At 42.2% G+C, this 10,026-nt stretch overlaps 1 protein-coding gene across 4 annotated transcripts in view; it reads left to right on the top strand.

Moving 5' to 3' along the window:
* NFE2L1 (NFE2 like bZIP transcription factor 1) overlaps window positions 1–10,026 on the top strand; it is a 46,666-nt gene that overhangs the window by 246 nt on the left and 36,394 nt on the right. Inside the window, exon 1 of one of the 4 annotated variants that reach the window (XM_061589669.1) lies at window positions 4–110. The exons of 1 other annotated variant lie outside the window; for it this stretch is intronic. The gene's annotated coding sequence lies outside the window, so the exon portion shown is untranslated. Of the gene's footprint in view, window positions 1–3; window positions 111–263; window positions 280–9,308; window positions 9,361–10,026 lie in introns of those variants that run through there. 2 more of the 4 variants (XM_061589672.1, XM_061589671.1) reach the window with 2 other exon arrangements.

The raw sequence follows: 10,026 nt of genomic DNA, 5'->3' as shown, positions 1-10,026 counted from the left end.
GGAGGGGGACGGCCAGCGGAAGTGGGGGGAACAAAGTTGTGGCCATTTGTAACGAGGGAGGAAGGAGGCTTTTCCTGCCGGAGTTGGGGAGGATACGAAGTCACAATAGGGTTTGCTTTTCCTTCAAAATCTTTTTGCATATGAGAAGAGAATAGCTATATTTCATTTGAAGAAAAAGACAAATTGATGGGAATGGGATCAGTTTTAGAAAGTGTACAAATGCTTCTTACCGAATTTTGAATGTATGCAGTGCTTTGCAATTCTTTAAAATTATGTATGGTATGGATCTCTTTTTTATGTAAAGACTTGACACATGATCCTCTTGGAACTTCTGAGCAAAACTCTTTGAAACCAGAAAATGTAGCAGCAGGGCTGTTGGCTCCTGACAAGTTCTGGCCTGGCAGATTTATTATCAACCCCCCCCTTATTTGGTAGCCTGGATATTTATTATCAGGGTTAAATTTGAGACCCCTTTGGACTCAAGTAGTATATATTGGAAGCAGATTTGAAGGCAAGAAGGATGAGGCTTTGAACATTATAGTCACCTTTTGTATTTGCATAATGCTTCCAGAGTGATCAAAGAGTTTAGCAGAGGATATTTTAATAATCCTTGCAACAACCTTGTAAGGCAGGCCAGTACTATTACCCTCAGTATGGAGGGTGAGAGAAAATGGCTTCCTTAAAATCACCCTGTGAGTTCATGGCAGAAATAAAATTTTAACAAAGGACTTCCTGGTTCACAAGCTCACTTGTGTCCAGCCCAATCCTTTTCACATTTGCTTGGAGGTTTAAATGGGACAAGGCTTTGGACCAATTTAGATGTTCTGTTGCAGTTGTTTGCTGGTATGAATGTTAAACTTGTAAAGTTGGAAATGTGGGAGGTCCAAACCTTTAACTGTACAATAGGAGCCATTATTGACTGTTGCTTTCTGGCCCATGCCCACTGTATATTTACAGGTGTGCATCTTCACAGTTTATGATGCTGACACAGCAAATGCTGAAGCATATGTGGCAAACAGCACAAAGAGAATGAAAGTGTGGATCTGCACTTACTGGTTGTGTGAACACAGCATTATTGCATCCAGTTCTGGTACCCTTGTGTACACAACACCAGATTGTAATTCTAGTTCTAACATTTGGGTCATCAGGTTAAAGCTGTGTTCTCAATCCATCCATAGTCTCTGCATCTTTGGAACTGTTCCAGTCAAGCAAAAAGCATCCTCCTTCCATCGTCTGGACGTCTTAATAACATGTTAATGATTCCTAGTTCATCTGAAGAGGGTCCAGATGTTTTGCTACTAATTGCTTCTGTGGAGGGGAATACTAAACGCCCTCCAGAAGTGTTCTAAATGTCGAGGATCTCCAGTCTTGAAAGGATAAGCAGACTGGCGGAAAGGTTTTAATTAGTGCATGATGGGAGGGGGCAGTTAATTAAGTTGGATTCTTTGCTGAATTCTGATTGTAGTTTGGCAAAAGAATAGTTTATGCGAAAACAATGGTGGACTCATACAGCCCTTGCATACCTAAACAGCTGCCTCTCTTACCCTGTTCCACTTTTGATTTCTTGTGCCGTTAAGGGGTTTGCTGTCTTTGGAGTTTGAAAAATTCTGGCTCCCTGGTTAGAGAACCAGCAGGTTAGAGTGGGTCAAAGGAGAAATACAGGGCCCATGGCAGAAATTGACAGGTTTGGGGTACAATCTGATAGAATCTGGCAACACAGATCTGGGGTTTATAGGCTTTTTAGGCAATACTGATTACCTGATTACACACAGTTTTATTGGTAGGACTAATAAAATACTGCTTGGTATGCAACCCAGCGTGGGATATTCACACTCTGAGTTACCTTGCTTCTGTCTAATTACTACATTTGCTTAGTTGCAGAGACAACATCAATTTAAGATTTAATTTAAACCAGGTGTTAACGTGCACCCCAATTCTCTGAGCAGTGAAAAGTTCCAAAACTGCAGTGCTTATCCAGATTTATCCTTTGGAAGGCGATCTTGAGAGGCTTATGTCATTTTGTAATATTTATATTACTTTTCAAATATATAGGTTGAGCATTCATGGAAGTTCAGTTTAAACATTCCAACAGATAATCCAAAATCCTTTCTGTCACGTAAGATCTCAGAGGAGTCAGCCAGCACCCCAAAATGCTGTTCACAGGCTTAACTTGATTCAAACAGAGGCTGGACAGCTATCTGCGGGAGATGCTCTAGCTGTGGATTTCCTGCTGTGAGCAGGGGGTTGGACTCGATGGCCTACAAGGCCCCTTCCAACTCTATGATTCTATGATTCTAGATCATCCTTAGCTGGGCAGGGGGAAGAGGCATCCTCCTTTTTATATATTTGCTAGACATTCAGAAGGCCAGCTATTGAAAGTAATCAGCCAACTATTTAGTTCCTATGGCAGCATATCACTTCTAGTTTACCTAACAAAAAGAAATACTTGACAGGTCTGGCTAGGACTATTGAAATAATTTCTATCCAAATATTGTTAGAATAATAGAATCATTGAACTGGAAGGGACCCCAGAGGTAATCCAGTTCAATCCCCCAGTTTACAACTGAGGTACAACCCTGGAACAAGTAGCATAATATTAAAGAGCATATCTAAGCCTATGCTGATTGCCATTTTTTCATTAGCAAGAAATTAGACTGTTTAGGATAGTGCTCTGAAGAAATGTATATATGTAAATATGTCTTAAGGGCTTAGTGAATTGTGTCAGCTGTACTTTCAACATGTACTTACACAAGGTGGGGGGTGAGCAATACCTCTGGACGGGGTTGCTGAGTTTGTTTGTGAAGGCACCACCTAAGTTGTAGTTGTTATTTATTGCATTCATATCCCACCTTTTCTCCAAGGAGCTCAAGGTGGTGCACAAACATGGTTCTCCACCTCCACATTTAATCCCTACAACAGCCCTGTAAGGTAGGTTAGGCTGAGAGGCAATGACTGGCCCAAGGTCACCCAGTGAGCTTCATGCCTGCATGGGGATTTGAACCCTGGTCTCCCAGTCCTAGTCCAGCACTCTAACCACTACATCACACTGTTGGGAGAGGATGCAGAAACAAGCATACAACACTACCTCACCCAAAGTAATATCAGCATCCTCAAATCTCAAAAGCTCCTAAATAGAAACTTCTTGGCAACCTTTTAAGTTTGCACCCCAAGTCAAGCTGTTTCTTTTGTCAGATCTTTTGGTACATGCCCCAGTCCTAAGACAGGGCAAACCAGTTTCACAGCCTGCTCCCTAGCCTGCAAATGAATGTGCACTGCCTGGTCAAACAGGGAAAGTGACCTCATTCATGTTGCCTGAGAGTTAGCATGCATTGTTAGTGGCCTAGTCATGATATTCAGAGAGAGGCTTTGAATAACAGGATAGCTGGGTTCATATTGATAGATAAATATATATCAGATTTTTCTTTGCCAGGAGTCAAATATTTTTTCTCTATTCTTTCTCTTCCCATAATAGGGTCCTCATAAAGCACACCTCCTCTTCTTAAGACATGAACTTTACACATGATTTAGAGGGTATGAATGACCCACAATTGTCCCCTGCATGGTTTCATGTGTGGCCTTGAAGTGGCAGAGTTTGGCTAGACTTGCAGCATCCCATCATTCCAGCTGTTTTTGAATGCTTTAAGTCCCTCTGCTCCACTAATGTGGGCAGAACTTGTAATTCATGAATGGTGCTTGGAAAAGCATGGGACTGGTAGTAAGGCTAACTTGCATTTCTCAACACATTTTTTAACCAGAGGTGAGGTAAAGCAAGAAGGCAGACTATATCAGTGAGAGCCAGTGTGTTGTAATGGTTAGATCCATTGACATAATCTGTCAGGAAGTTCTCCTGCACAAGCTCCTCTAAAATGAACAGGAACTATATAAGAACTCACATTCATTTCTACCAGGCTTTTTGCTAGATATGTATTGCTGCAGAGTGCAGAAATAATGGGTCTGTTAACACCGGTAGTTGAAAGAATAAAGAAACTTAAGGTTTATTACTACAAAGAGGTAAATTCATACATACTAAAGCAGCCATGTGGCTTGTACTCAGGGAGTCATTACTAACTGGGAACAAAGACAGTAAGAGAAGGGAGGAAGGAGACAGGAGCAAAGCCTGCAAAACAACAAACACTTTAGAGGAGGAATCAGCAGAGGGAAGAATAGATTCCTTTCTATCTATCCCCCCACCCCCGGTTCAGGTTACTTGTATCATGCATTGGTGTTTTACTCCCTACAATTTTAGTGAGGCTTGCCCAGGAGAAATATCTGGTGGGCTACACCTGATTGTAAGAGCATTAGATTAGAACTAGGCAAACACTTGCTCTTGAAGCTCACTGCGTGACCTTGCACCAGTTTACCTCAGAGGTTTGTTTCGAAGATAAAATGGGAGAAGAGAACCATGTATGCTCCTTGGAAGAAAAGTGGGATATAAATGTAATGAAATAAATACATATATCATCAAAGGCAGCAGAGTGGAAGAGATAACGGGCCAAATTCAAGGTTCTAGTTTTAGTGTACAAAGCCCTATACAGCTCAGGACCAGGATACCTGAAAGACCGTCTTACCCCTTATATACCCAGTCGATCACTGCACTCTGCAGGTGAGGGCCTCCTGCAGATACCATCTTATCAGGAGGTTCATTCTGCACAATATAGGAAACGGATCTTTAGTGTGGCGACACCTACCCTGTGGAATTCCCTCCCCTTGAATATTAGGCAGGCGCCATCTCTGCTATCTTTTTTGTGCCTTTTGAAGACTTTCTTCTTTCAACAAGCCTTTTAAGTTGAGACCTATCCCAGTCTGCGTCTGTGTTAGAATTTCTTGTTAATATGTTTTTTTAATAATGTTTTTAACCCTTTTTTTAAAAGTTGTTTTTAAAGCTTTAAAAAAATGTTTTTACCATTGTTTTGTTTTAATGTATTTTAAGGTCTGTTTTTATGATGTTTTAAAGTGTTTTTAGCACTTCTGTATGCCGCCTTGGGCTCCTGCTGAGAGGAAGGGCAGGATATACAATAAATAATTAAATAAATAACAGATTTGATCCATGGGGCACAGTCCATCTGGAGATTCTGCACAAACCCTGCTGAAAAGTACAGGAACTACACAAGAGCTCCCATTCATTTCAGTAGGGCTTGTGCAAGAGAAATTTCTGGTGGATTGTGACCATGTTAATTAATGGGAAGAGGTGTGCCATTTGGATTTTTCATGCCAAGCACCAAAATATCTTAGGCTGGCCCTCTGTTTTAACTTTCAATCCACAAAAGGCTCCTGTGGTGGCACTCTGCTTTTGAGTCAACAGAGCAATGCCTCTTCTAGTGTTTATAGAATCTATATGCAGACAAGGTTCAACAAGGGAATTCTTTCATCATCCTTTATATTCCTCTGTAGTACAGGACATACTTTAGAGATCAACCCAGTTTTTGTCAAGCTGCAGCCAGAGTTGTAGGATGGAACTTCTTTTTAGACTTCGTTCTGGTCTTACTTGAAGGGAGCCTCTGCAATGTGTGACATCTGATGAGCAACTAGTAGAACAGGGATGGGGAATTTATTTACAGTATTTATTACATTTATATCCCAACTTTCCTCCAAGGAGCACAAGCTAGTGTACAAACATGGTTCTCCCCCTCCTAATTTTATTCTCACAACAAACCTGTGAAGCAGGTTAACCTAAACCACAGGGCCAAAAGCTGGATGCCCTTCCATGCTGCAATTAGGCTTGAAAAAAAGCCTTCCAGCTGTTTTCAAGCATAATTGTGTGTGTGTGTGAGTGTGTATGTGCGTGCAGGCCTGTAGCCAACCTAAATGTTCAGGAGGGGCACCCAAAAAGTGTGTGTGGGGGATTGTTTTCTGTAATTTAATTATTTTTTGTACAAAAATGAGGGGGGATTTTAGGGGGTTAAGCCGCCCTAGCCCCCGCAACTCTGTGTGTGTATGTGTGTGCACGATTTTTTGTGATGGTACCAGCTGGGGAGGGAAGGGTTAAGCCTTTCTGTGTGCTGTGGCCATTCACCTGAAGGAATCCTCCCATTGGCTCCAATAGTAGGTTGTTTTCAAGTCTTATACAGGTTGGACAATCTTCCTAGAGATTTGCAGTTAGACCTAACAAAATGGCACATGCACACACGCACACAGAGTTTAGTAGCATTGTGTTTGGTGTGAATCTTATTTGAGAGGGCCCAGGAGATTCTGGGAAATCAGTTTTCCCTAATCTAACAACTGCTGCAATTCAGGCTGTGCCTGTGCGGGAACCCCCGCACCCCCTTTAAAAACACTCATCTCAAAGGCCGCATTTCAGATTCAAGATCACATTTGATTCAGGTTTCTGAGATTCAGTAACTGAGAATGTAAGTGGAAGCTTTTGTCACCAAATTCATTTAACCTAAGGGTCAGTTTGAACCTGAGCTCATAATGAGTTCCAGACAGGCTTGATCTTAGCACCATTCAGTTAGAAATTGGCATTAAAGAAAAATAATAAATTGCCCACACATAGGTAGAAACAGAACAAACCAAGGGGTCTTATCTGACCAAGGGCTCACTCATGGAATTATAATACCATTACAGCTGCTGTCTCAATCTTTCCTTTGTTAGGAAGATTGCTGGTTAATAATCTAGAATGGTTGGTTAATGTTTTATTTGTCAAGTGCCAGTAGTTGGAAGATGGTGTTCTTCTGATTGTCTGTGTTTTTACACATCTGTTTGGAGCAGATGTGTGGGTACCATTGGGGGGCGACACCGAAGTTGCTTTCTGAGGAATCTTCAGCTTTATAGGAATGCCTGTTTGCATCCATTTATATTATGTCTTTCTGTCTATATAAAAAGAGAGCCAGTGTGGTGTTGTGGTTAAGGTGTTGGACTGCAACCTGGGAGACCAGGGTTTGAATCCCCACACAGCCATAAAGCTCACTGGGTGACCTTGGGCCCCTCACTGCCTCTTAGCCTCAGAGGAAGGCAATGGTAAAGCCCCTCTGAATACTGTTTACCATGAAAACCCTATTCATAGCGTTGCCATAAGTTGGGGTCGACTTGAAGACAGTCCTTTTCCATTTTCATCTATATAAAAAGTTATTTATTTATTTATTTATTGAATTTATATCTCAGCCTTCCCCCCAAAGGAGTCCAGAGTAGCATAAATCAAATATTTAAAAGACATCCCTGCTATCTTTTTCTAAGGAAAACTAAATCTGCTAACTACAGTCCAGTTAAAAAAGGTAAAGGTGTCCCCGCACTTTTAATACGAGTTGTTTCCGACTCTTAGGGTGACGTCTTGCGACGTTTACTAGGCAGATATGGGGTGGGATTGCCTGTTCCTTCCCCGGCCTTTCTTTACCCCCCAGCATATGCCGGGTACTCATTTTACTGACCACGGATGGATGGGAGGCTGAGTGGACTTCGACCCCTTTTACCGGAGATTCGACTTCCTCCTTCCGTTGGAATCAAACTCCGGCTGTGAGCAGAGCTTTCGGCTGCGTTACCGCCGCTTACCACTCTGCGCCACGGAGGATCTTACTCTGACATAAATCCCTGAGAAAATTATAGATTATAAAGCTATCAGTCTGTGAGCATCTTGAAAACAATGTAGTAATTACTAGAAGCCAACATGGATTTGTCAAGAACAAATCCTGTCAAACTTACCTCATTTTTTGATCAGGCAACCTCTCTGGTAGACAGTGGGAATGCTATGGACATTAATATATCTCGCCTTCAGCAAAGCTTTTGACAATGTACCCCATAATATTCTGTTTACCAAGCTAGCTAAATATGGCCTGGATGGAACAACTATCAGGTGGATTCACAGTTAGCTACAGAATCATACTCAGAGTGCTTATCAATGGTTTCTTTTCAAATTGGAGGGAGGAAATGAGCGGTGTATTGCAGGGCTCGGTCCTGGATCCAGTGCTCTTCAAAAATTTTATTAATGACTTGGATGAGGAGGTGCAGAGAATGTTTAATTTGCAGATGACACAAAATTGGGAGGGATAGCTAATACCCCGGAAGACAGAAACTACATTCAAAGTGATCTTGATAGGCTGGAGCACTGGGCTGAAAACAAAAGAATGAAATTCAACAGTGATAAGTGCAAAGTTTTACACCTAGGAAAAAGAAACCAAATTCACAGTTATAAGGTGGGGGATATGTGACTCAGCAATGCTACATGCGAGAAGGATCTTGGAATTGTTGTCGATCACAAGCTGAATATGAACCAACAGCGCAATGTGGCTGTAAAAAAGGCAAATGCTATTTTAGGCTGCATTAACAGAAGTATAGCTTCCAAATCATGTGAAGTACTAATTCCCTTCTATTCGGCCCTGGTTAAGCCCCATCTTGAGTACTGTGTCCAGTTCTGGACATCGTACCTTAAGAAGGATGCAGGCAAACAAACAGGTTCAGAGAAGGGCAACAAGGATGATCAGGGACTGGAAACAGCCCTATGAGGAGTGACTGAAAGAACTGGGCATGTTTAGTGTTGAGAAGACGAGGGCAGATATGATAGCACTCTGCAAATACTTGAAAGGTTGTCACACAGAGGAGGGCCAGGATCTCTTCTTGATCATTCCAGAGTGTAGGACCACAGCATAATTGGCTCAAGTTACAGGAAGCCAGATTTCCGCTGAAATCAGGAAAAGCTTCCTATTAGAGCAGTACGACAATGGAACCAATTACCTAGAGAGGTAGTGGGTTCTCCAACACTGGAGGCATTCAAGAGGCAGCTGGACAGCCACCTGTCGGGTATGCTTTAACTTGGATTCCTGCAGTGAGCAGGGGATTGGACTCTATGGCGTTATAGGCCCCTTCCAACTCTACTATTCTATGCCAACCCTGAACCTTCTCATCTCATAGAGATGTGGGGGATGTGCAATAATATTCAGTATTTCCATTATTTATTTTGGGTGTTCAAAGCTCACTGATATGTTATCCCAGTAATGGTTCCCACAAATCTATAAGGTTGGTCAGTGTTATTGTCTATATGCTGCAGATGGAGGTGGGAGGGACTGAACCTGAGAAAATAGTGGCTTGCCTAAGGCGACTTCATCAGTTTGTGGCTGAGTGATGTTTGAATCTACTACATTCAAGCTGGTACTCTGAGCCACCACCTAAGGCGACTTTGTCAGTTTGTGACTGAGTGATGTTTGAATCTACTACATTCGAGCTGGTACTCTGAGCCACCACCCTCCACCTGCTCATTTTGAACCTATTTATTATAATGTAGTAGATAACCAGCTGTCAGCCCTTGAAGCAATAACCATTTCAGTGACTCTGAGCATGTGCAAATTGTCCTTCCCTGACTCCTATCACTCAGTGATTGCATCAGGAATCTGGGAGATGTCTTTGCAATCTGAGGATGGAGGTTCCAAGCAGGTTTGGCCAGTAAAAAATTTCTTTTTTCTTTTTGTAATTAGTGATTGGATTGTTTGGATAGAGTTATTGATAGAGTGACCATCCAGATGTTTTCAGGAGTGGCTGGGGTGGAGGGTTAGGGGCTATGGCTGTAGTGGGCTACTGACAATAGTTTGAGACAGGAATGGTAAGTAAGGAAGCTGTAGGAGATATGGAGAACCTTGCCATATGAAGCTGTTCTTTGATCTGAGTTTTTGCTTAGTTCAACATTAGACACCTGATGGGAGAAGGTAATAGAGGAAACAGGATGTGGGACAGGCATGGAGTCACTTGTTGCACTCAGATCCCCCCTCCCCTATGGTCAAGTCTCTTGTTTTTAAAGGAGTGTATCCTTTGCCACTGTAACCCAGTTAGCAGCTTTGCTGAGTAGGCCACACCCATGTTTATGGGACTGTTTTAAACCAACACACCTGTTCAGGCAGCTGGCTCTCTTGCTCTTTTTAAAACACAGCATTAAATTACTCTGTTAAATAGACCCTGTGATGCAACAGGTTCCAAATGAATTTCACAAGCGCTGCATATGGAATATGAGAGATAGTCCGTCATTCTATCCTCTGCTGCCAGACCATTAAGGGGGGTGGCTGCATGAATGATCTCACTTATTGCAAGCTAGCAATCCTTTGATGT

This window comes from Rhineura floridana, chromosome 11, assembly GCF_030035675.1.
Source record: "Rhineura floridana isolate rRhiFlo1 chromosome 11, rRhiFlo1.hap2, whole genome shotgun sequence".
Lineage (NCBI taxonomy): Eukaryota > Metazoa > Chordata > Lepidosauria > Squamata > Rhineuridae > Rhineura > Rhineura floridana.
This window is presented reverse-complemented; position numbering and strand designations above follow the sequence as displayed.